Genomic DNA, 14,660 nt, shown 5'->3' with positions numbered 1-14,660 from the left:
TCAGTAAATATTTGTAGAATGAATACATGAATAGCAAATGCATGAAAAATGCTAACTGAATGAATGAATCCTGAAACCAAGAGCAGATGGATCATCTGCTTGAATCTAAACATGGTACAAGTGTCCCTTGTTTACAAAGTGAATTTAATGATGCCAATTATTCACATTGCAAAAAATGATTCTTCACTTTACCAAAGGTTTCATTCGGATGCTGGTTAAAACAGCTACCTCCTTCAGTGCTTTTAAAAATATAATCCAATTTTCAAAATGGTGGTGTGCAGACAACTTTCTAGAACATACGAATTTCCTAAAATGAATTACAGGTATGCATAATGACAGTTCTGCTTCTGATTTCTAATTCCGGTTTGTTTGCTGTGTGGACTAAGAGGTTGGCTTATTAAACCGCCTCACAGAAGGCTATTTCAATGTTCGTATGTGCATACATTTACATTCTTTTTTAAACTTGTGAATAGGCGCATTTAAATGTGTTTGTGTTCCAGGAGAACCATTGGAAATGTTATTCAAGATCGGTACTGGCTTGCTTTGCAAATAGTCTACAATTTGGACAACAGGATTTAAGAGAGCTCTGTGTTCCAATTTTTATGAACGTTGGAGCATTGACCGTCTGTGTTGAGATGGGGAAGGAAGAAATCATTGTTACCTGATGCAGAAAGCTTTTTACAAAAATCTTTCTTTAGCATCCTCAGCTTAAGACAGATGAACTTACACAGCATAGGCTGTATTTCAGCCTTTTTTCCCAGTTGTGCATATTTCTCTACCCTTTCTAGTGGCTTCCTTCACTGTTAAGAGCTAATAGGGTCTTTCCATAGAGCACAGGTAGGTCAAAATGGAATACACCGGTGGCATATACACAGATGGCTTAGGAAAGAGATTTCTTCTTGGAGGAGGTATTCCAGAAAAGTCTCTCTATTCTGATTGATAGTCACCTTAGTTCTGGGTCTTCAGCCATGATTGATTTTTCCAGTGTACAGAGAATTGTTTTGAGCTATGGGTGGAATTTAAGAACAACACTTTTCATAGCTATTCATTGAATGCCTGTTAAGTGCTTTAATTCCAGTCCTTACAACGCTTCTACAAAGTATGCCCATTTCATAGGTGAGGACCAGAAAGCTCAGAAAATTGAACGGCTGACCCAAAGGCAAACAGTTTGCTAATAAATGAATAATTAAATGAGATGTAATTGCTCGGAGTCTGCAAGGGAATATCATTGTGGAACTAATTCATACGGGAGAGGTTGTAAGGGGAGGTGAGTGAAGCTTTCATTAAAGGTATTCATTTTCATCTGAGAATTAAAATATATGGAAGAGTTAAGATAAGTGTAGGGAGAGAACACGCCATGGAAGGAGTAGATTGTGTAAGAGTATTGAGGCACAATGGGACTTGGGGCATCTCAGGACCTAAAAAAGATTCATAAGCCTGGTGCTTAATGTACTCTGAGGAAGTACACAGAGACAAATAATCCAGGGCTTTGTAGGACAAGGAAATTGTACCCCAAATGCAATGGGCAATATGGATTTTTTTTTTTTTTAAAGCAGGAGTGATCTGATTTTATTTGTTGACAAAGAGTGTTTGGGCTGTGAGCCAGGACAGCAAGAATGGATGCATGGTGAATCATTGCAGTTAAAAAGGAGAGAGGGCAGCTGGCTTGGAACACACAGTGCAGCAAAGAGGGATGCATACCCTAGGTGTGCTTTGGAAACAGAAGCAGGACTTCATGTTGAATTGGTTGTGGCAAGTGAGAGAGAGAAAGATGTCAAGGATCATCCTCATGTGACTGACTCAACCAAATGGGTAGATATAGGTGTTTATTATTGACTAGGAAAGGACTACAGGACGACCAGGTATGTGGGTATGAGACCAGGTGCGGGAAGTAAGATTCCTCAGCTTGTAGTTTTATGAACCCATTTTGGGGACTAGGCTGCTCCCACAAATATCCTCCTGGGTCAGGAAGGCAGTGTCACCTGATGTTTAATTAGATAAAAATATAAATCACTCTGCTATGAGCAGAAGACCTGGATTGTTAACTCCGACTTTGGGAAAATACTTGCCTCACTCGGAGCTACTTCTCTTTTGTCCAGAATGAAGAGGCTTGCTCAAAAGATGTCTACATTTCTGTTTCACTCTAAAAGCCCATGATTACTGATTATGGTCGCTCCAGGCACAGTTTTTCAAACCCATGTCCAAAGGATACATTTATATTGACTCTGTACAGCTGGAGGCCTGTCCTGAGACACAGGGGAAAGAGAACCTGGGGCAGTGGTAATGGCCAGAAGATGCACAGAGACGCAGTCCAATGACCCTAGTGCTCAGTGCAGAGGTCACTTAGGTTCCCTCGTGCTACCAGGTAAGGCCATTTGTCAACAATCCTTTGCTATCCATGACATCCAAGGATTTTCAGCTGCTTTTTTCTACCTAAAGTGTCCACGACATTGCTTGCTTCTCATTTCTTCCTTCTCTGCTCTTCTCAAAGGAGGGAGCAGAACTGCAAGGCACAGAGAATGGGCTTGGAAATTGAGCTGCCCAAGTCTGAATGTTGGGTATGGCCCTTCCTGGTGCTGGGCAAATCTTTTACTTCTGTGAGCATCACTTTCCACATCTGTAAAGTTGTAATGACATCTGTACCTGCTTCGGAGAATTATGGTAAGTTAGAAAGTGGACAATTCACAGTACCTAAAAAATAGTAAATATTCAGTGAATGTATTTCTCCTTCTACTCCCCACGCCTTTGCCACCTATCCCTTATTATCTTTTTTTTTTTTTTTTTTTTTCCGAACTGAGCTAAGGGATCAAACACTTCAGAAAATATCCCCTGGCCTTTCCCCTCCACAGAAAATCTTGTGTATGATTTGATATTGCCATAGCATATTATCCCATTTGCCTGTCTCACTCCCATCTCTCTGTGAAAGGCATCTAGAGACCAGTAATTATTGATGCTTCATCCCTGTATCTCAAGCCTCACAAGCATATGGTAGGTGTTCAATAAATGTATGCTAACCTTTACTGCCAAAGAAGATATCTGAAGAAGAATGCATGGGAAGAGGGATGACAGAGAGGAGGAAAAAAAAAATCCTACACGGCATGCCAGCTCCTCAAAAGAGATTTTGGTTTAGAATATGAAAGAAAAACAGTAAAAGCAGAATCCATTAACTGGCCCAAATTGCATTAATAGTTCCCTGCTTTGTGACATATACTCATCGTTTAGTCTTTAGTACAAGCAAGTCTTGATTGACTAAGAAACGTTTATCAAAAGGAGCAAAATTTACCAAGTGTGTTTACCCTGTGAAGTGCTCTCCTCCTATAGCTTCGCTTACATTCACAGAAGGGGGGACATGCACCCAGACAGTCTAATTTCTTTAAGTCGGATGAGTCACGGAAGCAAACATTGGAAGATGTGCTACAAAATAATCAATCATCAGATAAAACTGTTTGGGATGGGGCAGATGTATAAAATGAAGTACAGCTATCTTTTTATCAGCCAAAAATATGCATATTTACAAAAGATTCTGTGAGAAGACGTCGAGAAATTTAGCCAAACCGTCACTTAAATGGGGGTATGATTTCAAAGCAGGAAAGAAGCTGAAAATAGTAGTCAGTCCTCTCTCTGTCCTCTTCTTCCTAACCCTACCCCTCCCCCTCGTGCCAACACCCAGTAATTGCTTTTCCATGATAAACATCTTTTCCTTTTCCTTTTGTTAACCGTGTGGCTTCTAGAATACTTATATGTTTTATTTGGCCAATATCTGTTTTAAATACCGTGTTATAAATGGAAAATACCCAGAGCAGTAAAGGCAGTAGCTTCCTAATCGGTTAGTAGAAGAGGGGTGCCTTTCTCATATTATTACTCAATCTTATTACACTCATTTTGGGAAACTACAAAGCTAGATGCTAAGCTGTCTGTCCAAGTTTGTACAGCTTAGACATTGCGGAGCTTGGGGGTCTTCACGTAGCTTTCTCATTCCAGTACCTGTGGGTATCTCTCAGATGTAAATGGACAAGTATTCAGTCCGATAGGATGAACACTTCCTAGAAACTGGACATTTAACGTCTTATAATACATCTATATCCTGAAGCCAAATGCATGAAAACCTGTCAAACTCTGCCTATCTCCAAATGCCCATAGCATTGCTGTCCTTGCATACCTCCTTCCACTTGCTTAAAACAAGCTTTCCCATGCATGCTCCAGGTCATTCCAATATAGTCTCTGAAAATGTTCTGCTCGGGTGTCCTAACCTCCAAAAATATTTTCCTGATTCTCCTTGCCCCTTTCGCTCACCTGCCTACAGTATTAATTTAATACCCTTCCTTTATGTTCTGGCCACCATGTGCCTAATTCTGATATCATACTTGGCTGGTCATTTACATATAAAAAAAATCCTCCCAAGACTCTTATTCATTAAGGGTGGCAGCCATTTTTTATACATAATTTGGGGATACATATCCCCAGCTATTTACATATCCCTAGAACCTGTCACAGTGCATGTGAGGATAAAATAAAAATAATATCTAGCATCTGTTTAGTGCTTACATGGGTGGGCACTGTTCTAAGTGCACATAGACTTAACTAATTTTCATAACATGTGTGTGAGATTGCAACTACTGAAAAGGATCTTTCCTAGTGGAGCAGGGGAAGGAGAGAGGGATGGAGAGAGAGAGAGAGAGAGAGAGAGAGAGAAATGTGTATAAAAACACATATACAGCTTGCCTTTGCCAACATTCACACATCATAGAGCTGGATATTTCATTTCATCATACCCTTGATAAGTTCCAACACAGAGAGACTACCAGCCTATTTAACCGCTTTGATAAGCACTCAGCACAGATAGCAGGTGCTTCTCTGCCATCTGCGTTCTGCCACAGACTATGTTAGAGTCTTCAATCCTGGACGTCATAATGGCCACCAGGACATTGAAGGTCCTGGAATGTGAGCCACATCGAGACATGATTTGAGGATGTATAGTTTGGAGAAGAGAATGCTCTGGGGGTACACGATCACTTTGTTGAAATATCTGAAGGGCTGTCATAAAGAAGACTGATTTTATTTATTTTGCTTGGCCCCAGGGGGTACAAAACTGAGACTAATGGATGGAGGCTTTGGAGAAGGAGAGCCAGTACTGTTCAGTCTCCGGAATGAAGAGGTTGGTTCATTTCAGGCAGAGAAACTCAGACTCTATGTCCATCTGACAGATATTCCCACGTTTCACAGGGAGAATATTACAGCACCACCATGACCTCTTTTCAGTACAAATGTTCATAGAAATTGGAACAGGTCTAGTTAGAGTACTCTAGGTCTCGAATAAAAGTTTATTTCTATTAATGCTAAAACTACTACCACTATTGCAATTACTGTTAATAGTCATATACCAGGTGCCCTCTGGAGAGTAGCTACTGGGTAACAGGTACACGATCCCTGTACTAGACGCTTTGCATTTTGGATTCACCATGTCACTTAACTTGCACGGCAATCCTGAGGAGGTGATGTTATCAATTTTGTTTTTCAGTTGTGGGGCATGAGGCTCTAGGAGATGAAGCAATCTGTACAGGGTTAGCCAGATAATAACACTCCACCCATTGTGGGCCTGACCACAAACTCAGTTGTCTCTCTGTTTTAGGTGGGGTAGAAGTAAAGGGAGGAAAGACCAGAATAAAAGAGGAAGTCAAAGGAAGGGAATAATATATAGTAATATTAGGTCTGAGTGAGATTTATTTTGGAAAAAGATGGAACTCTGCTCCTGAAATGTCCAAATTTCTTCTATGTCTAGCTATACATTGCCAGTTGTGTACATTGCAATTATCAATGACAGATTCATTTGTTTGATTATTTTTCTGATTAATCCATTGGATTCTGTGGCCACTGCACCCTTCATAGAACGTGCTGCCTCACAATTGCATGAGAACAGATCAATTTACATGTGTGGCTCATACACATCTTCTGGAAAAGGAAAGGTACATCAAGAGGGACTAAAGTAGGATAAGCAGAAGAGCTTAGGTAGGATTGGAAGATCAGAGATAAGATTCTGAGTCGTTATCAGTATATCAAGAATAATAAAATCAAGCATGTATTCAAAGATAAATGGTTCTAAGCAATGTTGATAGTTTCCGCCCTCAAGGTACTGAAAGAGCCCAAGGTGGATGAGCTGATTCAGACAAACGGCCAGCCTCACCCGCGTAAATGTATAGAAGGCATAGAAAAAGTGCCTGTGCCTATTTTCTCACATGTCATGCTTTTGCCCACCATCTTCCAAGCGCTACCACCACCATGAAGTCTGTATTCACTTCTTTGATGCTTGAGGTTTTCTCTCAAGCTCATTGAGAAGCTATTCTCTTCATCAGAGAATTAGACACAGACTCACATTCTACGCATCTGCTTTTCTTTCCCACACAAGAGGGAGGAGATGCACACGGCAGGTTGCAGTATCACCAGGGAAATGCTAACGATAGATCTTCAGATGACCTCCCAGGATAAGCTAACTTTGGCTTTGACCTTTTTTGCTTTGCAAGTCCAAGAATTCAGTCTTGTCTGAGTCCCAGAGATGATGATTGATGAGAATATTTATTGTATTTTCCTAACACTTGAGTTATCTCAGTCTTAAGTGGAGGAGATCTGACAAAACAGAAGCTCACAATCCCAACTACTTTTAAAGCAATGAAGACAACTTCATTCACCAGAATTTCTCCTAAGAGGAATCCCATATGTGTTCCAAACAAATAAATAATACGTGGAATGAATAGCGAGCAGAAAGAAAATGTTCAGGTGTAGAAAAATGGTTCCCAAATTACTTTCTCAAGGACAATATAGCTCCAGATTTTTTTTTTTTGCTTTGAATAAGCATCTTGAATGGTTGAGAGGTGAAAAATTGAGAGTCAGAGTCAAAGTAGATATAAATTGTACCTGGCTGCTACATCTCACATGCAGGTGGTACCACTGTTATCAAAACTAGGAAATGACTATGGAGAAGAAGAATGTCTGATGGAGATATTTTCTAGATTAATATAATATACATCCTCTCATTTTCCTGCCAGACACCTTCAATGTGGTTTGTAATGTTTGATAATGCTTTTATGACAATGGATAATTGGGGGCGGGGATATTTAAAGGGCCTGAGTTATGAATCTGGATACTTTCCCTGCACCTTATAAACTAAAGGAGGAGAGGACATTTGGGTTACACATAATGATAGGGTAAGGATACCTAGCTTTTGGGGCTGTTAAGAAGAGCAATCAAAAACAAGATATCAACTATAAGGACATAGTACATATTCAACACGTATCTACTATCTTCTTATGGGAAGGCCAACTTACATCAACTGCTTGCTCTTAAGAAACTAAACATGTGAATGAAATTGGTAACAATGAGAAGACCAACAAGTGTGTGCCTGTGTGTTGGGAATTGTGTGAGAAGACTTGTTATAAATACAGATTTATAGGAAGCCGCATCAGTGAAGGAGATCACAGAGATGATCCAATTTTCAATGCCCTCACACTTGCAGCCTCTTTGCCTTTTCTGTAACAGGACTAGCCCATGTCTGACCTCTTTCCCAACTTCCACCACATACCTGGCTGAGATACGTTGTAAATCTGTCTCATCTCCTGCTCCTCTTGCTTTTCTTCAGATATGTTACTATAAACAGTCTTCTACAACCAGATCATTCTGTTGTCCAGGAGTCATTTGTCTCTTTGTGATGATCGTATTTATCATTTGTTTTATTTTAAGATTTTTTGTTCTGGTTGCTATTGTTCTGAGTTCCAGAGAGAGGAGATAGATAATTTATCAAAACCGCAACCATAGGCAACATTCCCTGCAGAAAGTATATGTTTCTTGAGCAAGGCATCTTGCTTTTCCCATCATTGACATCCCTGGAATTTCTAGCACAGAGCAAGGCACAGAATAGAAACTCAATAAAAATTCAGATGTTTCCAGGGATCTTCTTAATGGAAGAGTTTATATTATATTTTACATATTTCTTGCAACAAAAACTTTTGCCTTAAAGTCTATCATTGTTAAGTGTATTTTCTTGGGTTCCAGTAAATTAAAATTTGTAGCAACTTAATTTCTCTCTCTCCAAACACATTTGTAATGCTTGATATTCTTTATCGTGAGGTTTTTCTGTGTGTCATCTATCATTATACTGTGTTGCATTTCTTAAGGAGAAAGCCTATGCACAGTGTATTTTCTTTTGCAAAAATCCTTTATTATTATGGCCTATAGCAATTAAAGCTTGAAATTAGAATTAAGGATTGTACGTTTTGATGCAGGCGACCATATAGATGTATTAACATTGTGGCAAGGTTTTTCTTTGCAGGCACAAAGTTGTCATTAGGAAATATAATACTCATTTTTTGCTTGATTAATTATAGCAAAGGCATAACAAAATATATATTGCGTGTTGGAGCATGCACCATCTGCAAAATTATAAATCATGAATAAGCTGAGGTTGGAAGTCAAAATATTCTGTAAGAAACTCACATAGTAAGTATGAAATTTGTTTTGTGAAATAGTTTTGGTAAAGAGAACTTACGCACTTAAAACATGAAGAAGTATACCTTGATCACACCATTCACAATCTAACATATCTGAGTTCTCCTCCCAACTAACCAAATCTACTGCGGCTTTAGGTATGTGTGACTTTGGAAGACATTCTGATGATGGTACATAATAAACAATGTATTTTGTAATCGTAGCAAGACTTCCAAAAGAGCCAGATACCTTGCTAAGTGTTCTCTGTGGCTATCTGACTTCATTCTCACAGTGCCTTCGCCAAGTGGGTACTATTTTTATTGTTACTGTTATTATTTATTACCATAAAACTTACATTCAGTGAGATACACACAGGTGTATAATTTCATAAGCTTTGGCAAATATACACATTTCTGTAGCTAGTACTTCAGTCAAGAAGATAACTATGCCATTTTTATCTCTAATTTCCAGATGATAAAAGTAAATTTAGAAAAGTTGAATAATTTTCCCAGTGCCACACCAGTTGTGTATAGCAGAGCTGGGACACCAGCTGGCCATACTATGCTAGGACACCCAGGACTTAGCTTCAATATCTATGGATTTCCTTGTGTTTCTTTTTATATCTATAATGGTATGCTTTGGAGAGGAAACAACTTGAAAGGCTGAGTGGGACCGTATCTAACAGTGTTTCTTACAATGTTTTTCAAAACCGCTAATCATTAGACTATCCTAGCTTTGTAAGGACAGAGATTCAGGCTCCACCTTTGGAAGTTTGATTTAGTAGATCGGAGTGTGGACCTATAATCTGTATCTGTGCGTGTGTGCATGTGCTGAGAACATTTAACATCTATTCTCTCAGTGACTTTCAAGAATACAATACAGTGTTATTAACTATAATCATTGTAATCATTAGATCCCCCAGAGCTTATTTATGTTATAACTTGGAAATTTGTATCCTTTGGCCAAAATTCCCATTTTCTCCACCTCCCAGCCTCCGGTAACCACCATCCAACTCTCTGTTTCTAGGAGTTTGGCTTTTTTAGGTTCCATAAAGATGTAGAGAAAAGGGAACTCTTGTGCCTTGGTGGTGGGAACATAAATTGGTTCAGCCACTTCAGAAAACAGTATGAAGTTTCCTCAAAAAATTAAAAATAGAACTCTTATATGATTCAGCAATTCCGCTTCTGGATATTTATCCAAGGGAAATGAAAACAGGATCTCAAAGAGATAGCTGCCCTACCATGTTTATTGCAGCATTAGTCACAATAGTCAAGATATGGAAACAACTACCTATCTATCAGTGGACGAATGGATAAAGAAGATGTGGTATATTAGAATATTATTGGAATATTCTATTCCAATATTCTATTGGATATAGAATATTCTATTCTAATATTCAGAAGATGTCCTCTTTGCAGTAACAATCTGAGATAGTTTATGTTTGGCTCAGTCATTGAAACGTTTATGTCCTTGCAGGAGGCAGGAAAAGCTGAAGGGTCATGCCTTAGCTCTTAAATCTTTGCCAAATTCATTGGTCAGAGCTAATCCCACAACCCTCTTGGAAGGGAATGGAGAAACATGGAAAAGAACATAGGTTTTGGGAGTAGAGTCAATCAATGTCTTTGCCACAGACAGGTTTTGAAAATCATTCACCTTTTTTTCTTTCTCTAGAAGTTTGTGTATATGATGCAGCTGAAGTAGATTTAATCTATTTTTTTCTGGGAATTGGTACCTTTACCATGATAACTCCACCTTAGCATGGAGTGCTTTTCCTTTTCTTCTCTTTGACGACTGGGCTCAGGAAAAGTGTCAAGCTATTATATTGATGTTGATGGTCTTGCCACCACTTCCCTTGGTTGCTCTTTCATTCCTTCAACAAAGCATCATTTACGTTGGCCCTCGCCAGAGTGGCCGTATTCCCACCTGAAGTTGCTGATGGCTGGGTACCAGCTTAATGTCTGCTGATACTTAGAAGGCAAAGGTCTTACAGTTCTAACCACTAGTGGTTACGAACCAACTCCAGTCAGCCTGGCTTCTGATCCAAGCTCCATCACGTACTAAGTAGGTGAATTTGGTAAATGACTTAACCTCGCTGAACCTAACTTCCTTTTGAGTAAAATGGGGGTAATTATAGTTTCTACCTCATGAGACTGTCATAGGTGTTAAAAATGATCATCTCTCAAGTGCTTAGTATAGGATCTGGCATATGGGGAGCCCCCAATAAACTTTGTCTACTCTCTTTAATGGGATGTCTTTAAGACAACTGACCTGCCAGGATCTAATAAAAGGAAACTTCTCTGCATTGTTTCACCCAGAGAAGTAGAGTTCACTAATGCAATGCTGAAAGAGAAGCCACTTTCAGGTCCATTTTCCCACCTTGTTGGAAAGCCAGCTTTGACTCTGTCTTCCAACTCAAAATGATGATCTTATGAAAATTAAAATGAAATTAGTAAAATGGTGCTTTTTTCTCAGCTATAAAAGAGTTGCTAACAATAACTCACATTTCTCCTATTCTATTCTACATGAAGCTGCATGTTATCTAACAACAGGGGGATGTTAAATCATGCAACGTAAACTTTATTTTCCCAGAGTGGCAAGTGAGCTATTTTCGACTTTCTGTTGTGACACCATTCTTTAGGTGGTGTCAGCATGCCTGTTATCAATTTCCCTTTTCATGAGGTATGTGCATCTTCTCCAAGAGCTGATTGAGATCCCTTCCCCAAGATTGTGGAGACATTTCCCTGGATGACCGTGTTGGATTGCCCTTGAAAATGGTGCTTTCTTGCTCAAATATGAAAATGCTGTAGGCTGCACCTACCTCAGAGATTCATAATATGTATTGTCACATCAGTATACATTGACACATCCAGCATATGTATTCCTAGACATTCTCAAGTAATATCTGTTTAGCTCTGTTCGACCGATCATTTACAAAACTAATTTGGCCATGAAAAATTTATTTTCACCAAAAGAGGTGTTTCAAAAAATGATGTATTTGACAGATCATGGGCCAGATGGATGATAACTTACATTGTGGAACCTGACCTGTTTCTCGGATTTAGAAAGATAATAATAAAGGAGCGATTGCTTGGCCTAATCTGGTTTTATAAAGCCAATGGGGAACATAAGCACATAAGTCTCATCTATTTGACAGGGCTGGGGCTAGAGTTGGGAAAGTGAGGCAATGTTACCAGTGTCACACTATCTAAAGGAGGTACCAAAAACTCAGTAATCAAAATAAATAATATTTCAATGAATAATTAAAAACAAATGCAAATTTCCACTAATAATGGCAAATTTTAAGTAAAGGCGGGATCAATGTTACTATTTTTTTCTTTTGCTTCTGATTCTAATTCAGCTGTGTATAGCTTGTAGATGTACCGTTCTTGTTTCTTTTTTAAAATTTTTATATTTTGTCTATCATGGATTTTTTTTGCATTGATTTTGATATTTTAAAAGAGTATATTGAAGTACTATCGGCCTTGATTGCTGAGGGTTTTTTTTTTTTTTGAGTTCTTTATACTTTATGCCCAAGACAGGTGCCCCAACTACTTCTACTTCCAGCTCTGCTGTTTAATTCCTGCCCAAATGCAACTGAGGGTGGAAAAGAAAATCCATTTTATCCTGTGCTGAGATTCTGCACAAAGTGAAAAGTAAGAAGAGATGGTACATCCATGTACATAATGGCATTATTTACAGTAGCCAAATGACGGAAACAACCCAAATGTCCATCAACTGTAACTAGGTAAGCCAAATGTGGTGCGCACGCACACACACACACACACACACACTCACACAGGAATATTATTTATCCTTAAAAAGAAAGGAAAGGCTGGCATATACTGTAACATGGATAGAACTTGAGGACATCATATTAAGTGAGTCAGTTGCAGAAAGACAAATACTGTGTGATTTTACTTACCCACCATGTCAAGAGTAGCCAAAGTCATAGAGACAGAAAGTAATAATGGCAATTGCCAAGGAATGGAGAGAAGAAATGGGGAGTTGTTACCTTAATGGGTACAGAGTTTCAATTTTGCAAGATAAGAAGTTCTGGAGATTGGTTGCACTACAATGCAAATATACTTAACACTGTTGATCTGTACACTTAAAAATGGTTAGGACAGTAAATTTTATGTTACATATGTTTTGTCACCATTAAAAACTTGAACAAAAGAAGAAATGACAAGGATCAGGGATAGAGGAGCTTGTGATAAGAAGCAGAACTTGAAAATGGGGATGAAGAGCCATAATGCCAGGAAGGGGAAGAGAGAAAACAGAATGGGGTGTGTAGCTGGGGTGACTTCTACTCACAGGGCTTCTCATCAGGACCAGGGTGCATCCAAAATTGGGCTGAAACATGTTCATTCAACATTAAGTGCCCTTTCTGTCTCTTTTAACTACTTTCTAGGGAAAAAGAGGTATTTAAATATAAGATAGATTTTGATTAGAGATCCTGTCTGTTAATGTACACCTTCACAGTGCTGATGGACTGGCCGAGACGTGCAGCACATTTTGGATGCTTTTATAGAAAAGCTAAGACTTATTTTTGTAATAACTCTTTCATCTGTAGCATCTAGTTTTTCCATTAGGAAAACTAAAATAGCTCGTGGAATTGCTTTTTGTCTTTCTACAATAACAGACACTGCAGTGAGCTAGTCACTTTGGGCTATATGTAGAATAAGATGTGGATACAATGAGGAAAATCTCTCTTCATTCCACACCCTTTTGGCAGAAGGACATTTTTGGACATCTTCTTCATGTTTCCAGGTCAGAGAACATCTTTCCTTGTGTGAATGGAAAAGAGATAATTTATAACAACATATGCTGAATAATGGACTGTGATCTCTTTGAGGGCAAAGAGCATCTATAAATAATTTTAATAACTCACAAAGAGCTTTGTTCTTACTTAGGTTTTAAGTAAGCATGGCTTGTTTGTTTGTTTTACTTTTTCCCCTACCTGAACATACTAGATGCTTTATTTTTTTTTTTTTGGTGGGGTAGGCCATGGTAATTAATGTACCCCAACCCCAGTTATTCAAAAAAATGAAAAAAAAAAAGAATGTTTATTGCTCTTTCATATATTGCATGTTAGCTAAGTTCAGGTGTACCTCTATCATCTGTCATCTTCACTCTGGGCCCCATGCTAATGGTGGGGTCTTATCATTGTCATGACCTAGAGTACAACAAGGTATGGTGGACCAAGCTGCTCTTGTTCAGAAGCAACACATCACTTTGTCCACATTTCATTGGCAAAAGCAGTTCACGTGGCCCCTCAAGTTTAACAGTGTAGGTTTGTATACTCCTCTTTTGGAGAGGGCCCCCATAATGACAATAAGAAACTGGAATAGTTGGTAAACAGGAATACTCTGCAGGTGGTTGAAGAAAGAGAAGGAGAGCTAGTATCTCTACAGTTTACCAGGAACTTTATATGCTATTCTCATTTAGCTGTCATTCTGTCTTGACCACAACCTGTGAGGTATGTATCATTCTACTGTTTTTACAGCTGAAGAAGCTGAGTTCATGCTGACTCCATAACCTACCTAAAGTCACAGAGAAAGAGTGTATTAGAGCTAGTGTTTGCATCTGTGCCCAACTAATATGAAGTCTGTGCTCCCCGCAAGAGTGACTCCTACATTCACATGTGGACAAAATGAAGCCTGAAACCCTTTTGTGCAAGTCACTTTTTTAAATAATGTGAATCGATATGAACATTCATATTAATTGATTTGGCAAATAGGATGCAGGGCATGTAAAGACTGATATAAATGGTTAACTTATTTTAGAAGCAGAAATAATATTAAAAATTGCAAAGTTACTCCACATTATGCCTTTTTCCTTAGGAAAAGCATGCAAGTCTTATTGACCATCAAAATATGGGTGTTACAACTCCAAAATATATAGAATAAGATATATATATATATATATATATATATAGAATAAGATATATATATATATATATATATATATATATATATATATATATATATATATAAACTATCACTATTTCTGGGGCATCAGAAACAGGACCAAAACATGTATTTCTACAAATGGCTAGGAATGGAGAAATCAATAAGTTCACTAATAATATAAGAAAAGAGTTTACCAACGCCGTGCATTTACATCAGCATAAAGTTAAAGGCTGGCCAAGGAAACCCAGTAGTTGGAGTACAAGTAAGTTTAAC

At 38.4% G+C, this 14,660-nt stretch overlaps 1 long non-coding RNA gene across 1 annotated transcript; it reads left to right on the top strand.

Annotated features, from left to right (window-relative positions):
• The first annotated feature begins 12,019 nt into the window (after positions 1 to 12,019).
• On the top strand, positions 12,020 to 14,283 carry LOC125755054 (uncharacterized). The gene is made up of 3 exons (XR_007410561.1): positions 12,020 to 12,220; positions 13,118 to 13,245; positions 13,982 to 14,283. It is a non-coding gene; the product is annotated as an uncharacterized LOC125755054 (long non-coding RNA).
• Positions 14,284 to 14,660: the final 377 nt, after the last annotated feature.

The sequence above is a fragment of the Canis lupus genome, chromosome 5, assembly GCF_003254725.2.
Source record: "Canis lupus dingo isolate Sandy chromosome 5, ASM325472v2, whole genome shotgun sequence".
Lineage (NCBI taxonomy): Eukaryota > Metazoa > Chordata > Mammalia > Carnivora > Canidae > Canis > Canis lupus.
Note: the sequence above shows the minus strand (reverse complement) of the source record. Positions and strands in the feature narration are given on the sequence as shown.